Consider the following 12256-nt stretch of genomic DNA (forward strand, 5'->3'; position numbering starts at 1 on the left):
TGACAGAAGGAGCTTTTGAGTTTTGATGACCTCTGCCTGTGTCTCAGTGAGATAATCTACACCATGGGTGGTGCCAACGAGAGATCCTGGTCACATGGAGTCAATACGCAGTGCCTGGATCCTTCAAGCGACACAGGTCCTCCCCCCGCAAAGCAGGGAGTTGTAACGACGTCAGGTGAAGTGGCCTATCGCTAACCCGAAGGAGAGGCTCCAGGTGGATGAGGTTGTAAACCGCGTCCTGCAAGCGCCTGCTGGGTACAGAAAGTTCACGTCTAGAAAGTAAAAAATCAAGACCAATAATTTGTTTTGTAAGTGTGACAAAAAAATATGGTCAAGAGGCCAGGAAAGGTCTTTGTCAGTTCACTGAAGGACACAGCCGCGCTTCAGGGAAATTTAAAGCCTGGGTGTACGACCAGAGAGCCAGTTAATTTGGTGGTGGGCAGGAGTCCCTCGGACCATAAGCGGCATAGCCCTGTACGGGCATTCCAGCAGGCTCAGGTCCTCCTTCAGCGACTTATCAGTGGAATTTGAAGTCAGTCAAGTTAGGGGGGGTCACAATATACCGAGTCTCTGTGGATGTTAGGCCCAGGACATACCGGCTGCATGGTATGTGTGTGGAGGCTGAGGAAAGTATTGATTTTCATTTCGTCGCCCATGTTAACGCGTTAGTACAGACACACTGCCTGCAGGAGACGCTAGGCTTATGCCTGGCAGCAGCGGTGCCTCAGTTTGAGAGTCACAGCGGCGTGTGTGTGTGCGTCTGTTTGTGTGTCAGCTTTCGCAGACTCGAATTCAGAAAGAGGGAATCTGTCTCTGCAGTCACTTCCGTGTTGGAAAGTTACGATTCGACTTTTCTGCTCAGTCGAACAGGCAGGTATTATTCCTCCCCTTCCCGGTGGCCGAAGTCTGTGCTTGTAAGCTATTCGTAACGTTTATTCCCACTTCTTTAGCGAGCGCTGTTTACGAAGCTGACGCTGGCAGCACTGTCATCCTGTGCTTCCTTTACCTGATGCCTGGTAGGTTTCCGTTTTTGCTTTCCCCCCATGCCGACTTCTTTTATTGTAATGCATTTGTATTTCCTTTAGGAGGCTGTCGTCATAGCGACAACGCTGCTGTGCCGTTTCTGTTTTGCTTTGTTTGTATTTTTTTTGGCCGGAGTCAGCGAGGTTCCAGCAGGCTGGTTGGACTGGCTCGGCAGCGATTCACGACGCCGATTCATGCCTTAAAATCTCGAAGCCGATTTACGTCCACTGGCTGCTGCCGAGTGCGGGCACGCGTTGTGTTGTTTGTATTCTCTAGGTTTTGTTCTTTTGTTTCAGTTTTATTATTTTTTTTTGTTTGGTTGTTGCTGTTGTGTATTGTGTTGGATTGCACGTGTATTTGTTGTGAACACGAGTGCTATTGTAATTGAATGGAACATTGTATGCTTGGGTATTGCTTGTGCTAATTACGTAACCTTTTTGGGGGGATATTCCAAGCCAGTTTTATGCAGGACAGCAGCCAGTGATTTGTTTTTAATAAATTTTGGTTTTTATATCCAGTAACCACCTCTCTGCCTCGTTCATAACGAAACTGTGTCCTTAGTGCGTTGAGTTCTTGTTTTGGAACTTCATTATATTCCTTGGGTGACACTCCCAAGGTGGCGTAGTCGCGTCCTTTTCGCGGTTTCTGCCCGTTACGCCGGCCCTTCGTGGTCACATGTGCAGTAAACGGTCCTCAGCAAAAATTGACAGTTAAAAGATCTGTTCATAGTCATACTGACATATTTGACCATAGTTTCAATGTCTAGGTTATAGACATGAAAAAAAAAATTCAACCATTTTGACAATTGCATGTCCTTAAAGGAGAAGGTGGAGACTCCATATTTACTATTAAGTCAGTGTAAACCCAGTGTAGGCTATAATAATGTTACGGTATAAGAACTTTAGGTGAAGCCCTGTAGTTTGGAGCTGCGCTCTCGCTCTGTAAACAAAAATCACGTGACTGCTTGCTGTTTAACACTGCTCAACTTCACAGTCTTTGCTAACCTTTCTAAATCAAACATTCTGTTATTAATGGCCATTATCAAAGGTAAACTTTGATATATGAATGTGTACTTAATTAGCGCAGCTTCTCACTATTTTGAAGCCCCAGAGTATTCCGTTCTGTGGCTAAGCATCTCAGGACCACCTGAGACTTCTTACTTTTTGTCAGTGAAACCCTCTGTAATTCTGGGCTCTTCGCATGAACTATACAAAGTAACAATATTGCCCCCATCACATTTTTCAAAGCGACTACATAATAATAATAATAATAATAATAATAATAATAATAATAATTAATTGGCAGCCTTATTGCACAGGTACGAGGGATATATAAGCCCTGGAAATGGAGACACATTGATAATGAATGATCCAGAAAAATGATGCTTGGAAAACCCCTGTGACAAATATCCTGATAAGAGATATGAAAAGTGTATAAGAATCAGTGTAAATCGCAATGGGACAGGCTCTTGCAGGGTGTCCAGCTTTGGTCGTAACCTCGCTGTTACAACGAAGACTGAATCTGAAGATCTACGCAAGCCGGCTCCTGGCTCCTGATTGGCGCGGAATGAAGAAACCACAACCTAATTTGGCGTCATGAACAGGATCGGAGAGGAGACCCAGGGAGGTGATCACCTGGCGGAGGAACCGGAGCACAGCCGTCTGCGCTGAAGGGATCCCCCTAAGGACAGGTAAGAAAGGGGTTTCATTATTGCATGATAAGATAGGGAAAAGGAGACAGGGGTGGCTCTTGGGACCGGCCAGGCAGGACCTTCCGGTAAGCGTACTCGCTGACCAGAAAAGAACTGGGGGGGGAGAAAACTGCTTGGGTAGAATTCAGTGGGCCCAGTGTGGGTGTGTGTGAGAGAGAGAAAGAGAGAGAGAGAAATCCCTAAAAGAAGGGTCAGGAGCGGATTTTGCCCCAGTGGTAACGCCCTAAAAGAGGGGACAGTTTAACCTGAGGGTTAGGGATATTAGAGGGGCAATGAAGATTTAAAGGTAACGCCCTGAGAGGGGCAACGGTTTAAGCTAAAGGCTTTTGAGTTATTCTTGCGAGGTCTGGCTGGTCTGCGTGTTAATAGGTGGTTTAGAGACTCCACCCTAGAGAAAGCCGGGTCTGTTTTGTGAAGTAAAAGTTGTATTGCCCTAGAGAGACGGAGTCCATTGTAATACCTTAAAGAGAGGGGTTTGTTTATTTTTCTGGACCAGAAACTTTTTTGAAGTAAAGACATACAGTAGTTGCAGTAGAAAAAGAGCAGGGAGAGCCTGTGTAGTAAAAGTGATTCAGAAGTTCCGCCCTAGAGAGAGATAGTCTGTCTGTTTGTTTTAAGTTGGGAGGCAAAACTACTGTTACATTGTAAAATAATGGTGTTGTTTTAGGCAAACATGATGTTGAATTAGATAAGGCCAGAGAGGGCCTGCACAGTGAAAGTTGCAGATATTGTTTTGAGAGACGAAGGTCCTCTGGATCGGACTGATTGTGTTATAAAAAAATACTGTAGGAGGAAAAGGTCCCAGAGTGCGTTGAATTTAAGGGGGAAAAATTATGAGTCAGTGGAGAAAGTGGACATGTGTGGATTTGGGCCGGGACACAGGAAGAGTGTGTACAGTTAGCAGATAAGTTGAGCATTAAGGTGCAGAAATAGTTGTTTCATTAGTAAAAGTATATGGAGTCTAAATTAGTAGGGGGTGAACTGATAGAGACGCAGAATGAAGTATTTGTGAGCTTTAAAGCGAAAACGAGACAAAAGGAGACTAAAGATAATAAAACACATATTTTGAGAGAGCAGGAGCACATAAAACGTAGAAAAACAAAGTTAGGTTTCGCCCAGGAGAGGGAGTGAGTAGGAAACAAATATATAATCTAGAGTTATTATTGGAGGTATATATATATATATAATAATAATAATAATAAAATAGTACAGAGGCTGACTGTGAGGAAAAGTTTGGTAACCTTTTTGGAGCCCCAGTGAGTGTGGGGGGGCATGGAAAGGTAAGAATGTAACCCCCCCCCCTCGGTGAGAACCACTGAGACAGCTAGTGTTAGGTTGAAGAAACTGTTATTAATCATTTGTTATCATTTCTGTATAATCAGCAATGAGTGTAAATATGTATATACATTATTTTGTTTTCCTCTAGCCTCATACTTTAGATTATATTAATAATAGCATTCAGCTTGCACGTACCCTGAGTATGTGCTCAACAGCTGCCCACCTGAGCAAAACCAGAGCTTTCTCTTCTTGCTCTCACCTCCCTATTGTATGAGACCCTTGCGCCTCCCACTGACTATAAATAAAGGAGCCAAGGGGAACCCCCCTTTGTAGCACATTCTGCTGAGAGTGTGGTTACCCGTGCCCAAGTAAAAAGTAAAACTTTAAAGTGTGTTGTCTCGTAATTAATAGTGTGTGCAGAGTTGGAGTGTATACCTTTGGCGCTTTCTCCAACAGCTAGGGACGAAGAACCCCCTGCTCCGAGGAAAGATAGGGTCTCCAAAACAGTGGGGGAATAAAACAGAGATGCTGGGAACTAAGGGGATGTGGAGGCATGGGAGGAGATGGAGACTCTGATAAAGTGTCATAAAGAGCACAGAGAAGCGTACAAAGAAAAGGAATCAGGAACTGGAGGGTCTGAGGTTATATGAGGCAAAGGGAGGGGCTTGGAGAAGGGAGCAGAAAGCGATGAGAAAGGTGAGGAGTGGGAATCAGACAGGAGTCAAAGGTGAAACAGAGCAGGAGGAGTTACGGTCTCCGTATCAGGGACAGTATCTGTTAGTGGAAGGGCCACCTCTGTTATATAAGGGCCAGTTTCCAGTAATAAAGGGCAAGGTAAAGATCAGAGGGAAACTGAAACAGAAGGATGAAGTAAAAGGGAATAGAAAGTTGTTTTGATGGGTTTGGGGAAGTGAGGAATGACTGCGAGAGAGTGAATCAATAACAGAAGGCCAGGCATGTGGGTCAGAGGAAAAAGGGAGTGCTATGGAGGTGGGGTACGGAGCAAGTGGTGCATGCCAGATTGATGCTTATTGTGCCAATGTCTGGCAACAGCTTTGATTAATGTTTCTTCTACGACTGAGAGTGGCAGACATGAAGGTGGAGCCTATAAAGGAGGGGGAGCTGCCTTTCTGCAAGCCAGAGAAAAGCTGTGGAGCTCTGAGACGGAGCAGGACCTGCAGAATCCGGCATTCAGAGGTCTGTCCCAGAGTGCACTGCAGGACGCGCTCCATAAGCCAGTGAGAAGCAGGCTATAGCAAGTGGGTGGGGGGGGGGCTTACTGCCATGCCTGAGGAACAGTACTGTGAGCAGCTGATCCACACTGTCGACTTGAACAGGGAGGAGGACTCTGCTAGAGAGCGTGAAAAGGAGCCGAGAAAGAGATTGAGTGAGATGAAGCTGGAGGAGCTGACCGCCAAAAAGAGAGAAGTCCAGGCACAAGTGGTGTCTCCGGACCCAAGCCCCCGGGGGCAGCCTGTGGACAGCCGACAGTCTCCTGTCACTGGGTCGGAACAGAGTGGGTGGATACGATGGATGGGGGCATCCTCAGAGGGCACCCATGTACACAAAAATGAGACGATACCAGTCTCAGGGAAGACTGGGAAACACGCCACTCCAATTGGTAAACTGGAGCTTTAATCAGCCCAGACACAACTGTCAAACCTGCATGTTCCAAAATCTTATTTAGTAGGGTTTCATACCCCAGTGAATTTGTTAGGCAGAGATGCTTTGTCATCTGTAGATGGACATTAAATGTACAGAGGGGGGCGTGGAGGTGCTCGGCGGAGAGTACAGACTTCTGGGAGCAAAGCAGACAGTCTGGGCACCGACGCAGTATGAAGGAACTCAGGCTGCGGCAGAAGGTGAGTTCGTGAGAGTCTGTGGAGTTTTAAGAGATTAGTGGCTGAGGACAGGATAGGAGTGGAATATGAAGGGAAGGAAAGTGCTGGTAGGAGAAGCGCTCCTCCCATGCACCTCCCGTAATATGGATGTCGGCCTAGTGAAAACAGCTAACCCAGATAAAATAAGGCTTACTGCAGGTGGGGGGTGCTGGTGTTTATCACCAGTATCTGCAACACCTCCATCCCTCCTGCCAGTTCCAAAGGCAGGAGGCAAAATGTGGAGGTCAGTGTATGATTTGCGTGCAGCGAATGAGGTGGCGGAGGACCAATCAGCGGAATATCCCAGTCCTTAAACCCTGATGGCAAATGTGCCGCCCAGTGCAATGCGATTCACAGTCGTGGATTTGTTGTCGACATTTCTTAGTGTGTCCCCAGTGGAGGAGGCACGGTTTTCGTTTGCGTCCACCTACAGGGGTGAGCAGTTCGTCTACACGAGGATTCCACAGGGATCTGAACACTTGCTGAGGGCAGATTTGGATGGATTGAATTTAAGAAGCACAGTGATACAGTATGTGGGTGATCTGTTATATACATGGATGTTGAAGGTCTTAGCGGAAGAGGGGTGTGAGGTACCCAGAGCTAACCTGCAATACTAATAAGAGCATGATGCATATATGGGGCGTGAGATCTGAGGTGACTGGAAACCTACTGATGGTCTGTTTGACAAGAATGAGAGATTTTTGTTTGCACCTCCGTTGGTGGTTGACATCTTGACCAATGTGTAAGGGGGAGGGGAGGAGCTATGGAAGAAAAAACAAGGTTTGTGAGTTGAAGTTGTACATGGGGCGTCTAACTCAAATATGCTAAGCTATTTTCCTGCGGTTAAAGGGGAAAGCACAGACGGCAAGAGAAGAGGAGACCAGGACAAGCCAATCATCTCCCCAGGGGTTACAGGATGAGATGGCAAGTGATGCAGGTCGACACGCAGAAATGTTTGGCTGGTGGTATAATATGTGGGGAAGTTGGCAGCAAGCCGTTGTGGAGATGCTCTTCTTCAGCGATGTGGTTATTCTTGCTCTGTTACTAATCTTTCTCCTTCCTTTACTGCGCCCCCTAGCGAGCAGAACGCTGTACGACAATAGCTGCTACGTCGAAGGTGGTGGGAGGACCTTTCAGAGTGGCAAGTTCCTGGACCAACGTGGAACCACCCGGCGACACAGACGTCGTTGGAAAGGCCCCTGCCCAAGTCAAGCCGTTCCTGCCACGCGAAGATCTGGAAGGACCTGCTGGGATGCAGCTGCCTACTATGATGGCCAGAATGATCGTAATTCTGAAGAAGCGTATGTGATGGACACTGGACTGCGTCATTATCAGATAACATCTCAGTTATCCTTGTGTAAGAAATATATACATTTACATATACATTGAGATTGCATTAGATGATGTAGTCTTGGTAGGTTATGTAGATAAAGTGTATGCAATATATCTTGGGGGGTTAATTGTAGGGCAGTCCTCCCCACTACTTACTGAGGAACGCACTATACCGTGGGTGTCTCAATCTGAGCGTTGGTAGTGTGTGAGCCATGCCAGCTATGGTCTTCGATGGGGGGCCGCGCCATTTCTTGGGTTGGGAGCGGAATTACTCTAAAGCTCAGGGTTTTTGCCCTCCTTCCTAGGCTGAATGGACTGGATTGTGTGTGGGACTCATGTGAGTCTCAAAGGGAAGAAATATATGGAATATTATTTAGCACTTCATAACGCATAGATAATGTAATCATTAGGACTCTATTAAGAAGCTAATGTAAACTGTGTAGAGAGTGACCTTGTAACCTTTAGAGAATGCAGACCAATTACTGCTGTGCAGGATGTCACTAAAAGCAAGGATGAATTAGCACCTTGTGTTGGCTTAGAAGTTTCTCTATCTGTTAGCTATCTTATGTTAGCCTTTTATGAATGAATATGTACTTAATTAGCACAGCTAATTAAGGCCCAGAGTATTCCATTCTGTGGCTAAGCATCTCAGGACCACCTGAGACCTGCACAGATGTGGTGTCATCAGAGTCCACAAAGCAAGTGGAGATGCAGGAACCTACTGTTCCCTGAGAAGTTCGGATTGAAGAGGCCAACGAGCGCACAAGCCTTAAACATACTCTGTGTTAGTGCTGGAGCGGGGGCTGGGGAGCCCACTGGGAGCCAATCGGAGTTGAGTGCAGGAGCTTTACTAGCCAATCAAAGGACTGCAGTGCAGACGAGTCACCAAACACATTCCAGAGGCTACTAAGCCAAAAGGTCAACATAACTATCAAAACACAGCCTTGCGTTGTATCCAACCTGTTGGATCCAACTTCTGGCCAACATGAAATGGTTTCTTACCCCACAGGACTTCAACAGTGAACGATGTGACATTGTGGGACAGGGACTGACATTTGTTAGGGGAAACAATGTCCTTTTCATGGGATCGTGCAGTAATAACAACCAGCACTCAGCAAAGTCACCCTACAAGAAGCTATGAAAAGCGGACAGACTGGATTGGACCGGAAAGCTTCTAAGCATGGGGCACTGGGTTGTGATATTCAGTTCAACTGAATTCGGTGTTATAGCCTAACCCTTCTTAACCGAATCACCCCAAAGGCATTTTATGTGGGTGTTCTGTGATACATTCCTGCATCCTACTACGCAGTACCTTCTGAGGAGCCTTTTTCCCAGTGTGCAACAAAACGTCCCACGTTACACGGTATGCCTGCCATATCCGTGTGCAGCAGCGTATACGTCAAGAACACGTTTACCTCGGAAAACATTCTACTATTACTACTGCAGGCGGTTAATACCGTCAGTTACATTTCATACAGGCACAATAACAGCAACGTAAGAATGACACGAGAAGTTAAATAGCCTAATCGGAGAACTGAAGCCGAGGAATCCCCTCTGTGAAGCTCGTTGTTAGCGACGCCGGACTTGCCGCACTGTTGTCATCACTTCAAAGAACCGTTTAGTGAATCCAGATTGTCCGAGTTTTGTTGTATCCGGTTGCTATTCTTCGTTAATCACATTTGCATTTATATAGATTTGAAAATGGCCATATCTATCCATCCATCTATTTTCCAAACCACTTATCCTACTGGGTCGCGGGGGGGCCGGAGCCTATCCCGGAAGCAATGGGCACGAGGCAGGGAATAACCCAGGATGGGGGGCCAGCCCATCACAGGGCACACTCACACACCATTCACTCTCACATGCACACCTACGGGCAATTTAGCAAATCCAATCAGCCTCAGCATGTCTTTGGACTGTGGGGGGAAACCGGAGTACCCGGAGGAAACCCCATGACGACATGGGGAGAACATGCAAACTCCGCAGACATGTGACCCAGGCGGAGACTCGAACCTGGGTCCCAGAGGTGTGAGGCAACAGTGCTAACCACTGCACCACCATGCCGCCCCTGGCCATATCTAAAAAAGAAGCATTTAAACTGTGTATTATATATGATTTAATGTGAGTGTATCAAACTGGTAGCCCTTCGTATGGCTCAGTACCCATGAAGTAGCTCTCAGTTTCAAAAAGGTCGGCGACCCCTGATTTATACAGTGGAAAGTGGAAACTTCAACGAACATGAAATCACCTGAAAGAGAGGAGAGTTGATTTTTGGCTCTATACACTAATAGAGTTGTAGCCTTGGGTTAATTATTTTGATGTTGAAAATGCTAAAATAGAATGGTTGCAATTCCTGCTTCTGATAGCCGTTTTCAATGTTTGGATTATTTTTTTTTGATAATGGGTATAAATCCCTTATTGGTCTTTTTCTTTGAACATATTTGAGAATTTCAGGTGAAACATTTAACAGCGAACAATAGCAAATAAAAATATTACAAATATTTATTTTTATATTTTTATTTTAATATTCAGAGAGAGCAGGCCTTATACTCTATGCACTTTTTCTTTAAAGGGATTTTATTTTTGCACTAATGACACTACAGATTTCACAGTACTCATTTTCCGGGTAAATAAACACATGTTTGTATTTAAAATAAGAGTGAAATCTGTGTATTTGTGTCCTGCACATTCAGACCTTAACACCATTCCTTAACTTTGGTTTCATTTAATCTTGGTGAACATAATGACCTTCAGAAATCGAAGGGAGACCTTAAACATTATACTAGGCACTTTTAATTTTAGTCGACTAAATCAGCTGTAGTTTTAGTCGACTAATCTTATGATATTTAGTCGACTAAAACTAGACTAAAGCTAAATTAATTTAGATGACTAAATTATGACTGAAACTATATTACATTTTAGTCGAAAGACTATGACGAAAACTAAATTAAAATTTACTGTCAAAATTAACACTGGGCACACAAACCCCTCCACTACCATAAGGAGGCGAGTTTAGATTTTGTAGAAGAAAAAAATCTATCATAAATGTGGAAGTACTAAAAGTATTTTAAAATAGGTACATACCTGCTTGTCCTGTGCAAGGTCCTGGTGGACTGGAGCGTATCTTGGAATCTGTGGATACAAGGCAGGGAAAACCCAGGATCGGGTGCCAACCCATCGCAGGCCATCATTATCTCTCTCTCTCTCTCTCTCTCTCTCTCACACACACACACACAATCTGGCAACCCCCAATTCACCATAATGTGCTTAAAACCCAGAGCAAATCCCACGATGACATTGGGAGAACATGCAGATATACATGGAGCCAAGATGGACATTCAGATCCAAGTCCCAGAGGTGCCCCTGTGCCGCTCTGCAGCTTTCCCACAAAATGAGTTGTTTTCATACGGATTGCAGTTCTGTCCTTACTCCGCCGTCTTGTGGTTGTCAAACTCGGTCTTCAGGCCCCACTGCCCTGCTTGTTTCCCAGCTATCCCTGTTCTACACTCTGCTGATTACCTGGATCAGGTGTGTTCAGTCAATCAGAAGACTTGTGCATGGGGCAGGGGTAGCTGGAAAACAAGCAGGGCAGTGGGGCCCGAGGACCGACTTTGAGAACCACTGGTGTAATGTAAGGTCTAAGAGATGATCTGTGAGGGTATAACACGTTTCTTGTATGTTTATGGTAACATAAGGCCTTTGGGGCTGCCTTTGTGATGGACACACCCGCAGTGTTTAAACGGGAGAAAATCTGAGTTACCACCACGCCCTTACAGACACAAACAGTCGGTGAAAACACAAGATAATGTGTAAGGTATATTATAAAGGAACGGTGTTGCAACCACAGAGTGTTGATCTAGGGACAATAACAGACGGGGGGTTTGGATAAAATTTCCTGACCCAATGACCGGGTTGGGGGAGGGGGGGTCCTCAGTAAATTGTTGTGAATTTTGCATGAATTCAGCCCCCTTCCTCCGCGCTGTGATTGGTCAGTGCCTGGTGGTGGTAGTATGGAATATTATTTAGCACTATATAATGTAGAATACAAGTATTATGATATTATTAAAAAGTAGGCCAAATATCCATGATGTAATCATTACAATGTAAACATTATAATGTAATCAACACAATGTAATCAACCGAGTATGTATTTGCACCTTTTGTTAGTCTGAGTTTCTGTTAGCTACTTTATGTTAGTCCTGAATCTTTGAATATTCACTTTTATTAGCGTATATTTTATCACTATGGTAAAGGACAAATATATTATCAACCTTCTAGTTAGACAATGTGTAACAGGCTGAAACTGCCAAGGTTTACTACTGAAGGAAGGGATTCGCCTGAGTTCACCAGAAGTTCACGGCTGAGCATTTTTAAAAAACCAAGTGGAGCTGCTCGCGCCACCATTATGTTCAGCCGAGAGACCAAACGGTAAAAGAAATGACTGACAAACTTATCACCTAGGGGTGTGGATTAAGGGAAAAAACAATGATTGTGAATGGATGAAGGAATGATGATGCTTAAGTGAGGAGATATTGTTAAATGATAAGAACATATATAAAAATTGGTGTAAAACAGTACTGGACACACTTTACGTGTCCGGCCTTGGTTGTAACTTCATTGTTATGCAATAAAGACTGATTTCTGGATACTACACAAGCGGCCCTCTGACTTCTAATTTGGCGGGGAAGGCAAAAAAACCACGACAGTAGTAATGACGGCAATGCTCAAGGTAACTAGCATTTCTTACCATTTTCCTGACTATCTGTAGCAGTTGGCTGAAAAGAGGTCCAGGCTATATGGGAACCTGTTATGTTTCATGCGGAATTTTATTTAGAAACTACTGGATTCTGCCCCATTTTATGTGACGATGCCTCACTACAAACGAAAAACTCTAGACAACTTAAAATTCCAAGGAAACTTACTGCACTAGATTTTTAAGCTTTGAGGGCAGCTCAAACTTCTAAGAAAACCACCCATTGTTATGCCGAGTAATAATTTCTTATTATATCTATAAAAACTTCAAATTTTTAGC

The sequence above is a fragment of the Brienomyrus brachyistius genome, unplaced genomic scaffold (genome assembly GCF_023856365.1).
Source record: "Brienomyrus brachyistius isolate T26 unplaced genomic scaffold, BBRACH_0.4 scaffold47, whole genome shotgun sequence".
NCBI lineage: Eukaryota > Metazoa > Chordata > Actinopteri > Osteoglossiformes > Mormyridae > Brienomyrus > Brienomyrus brachyistius.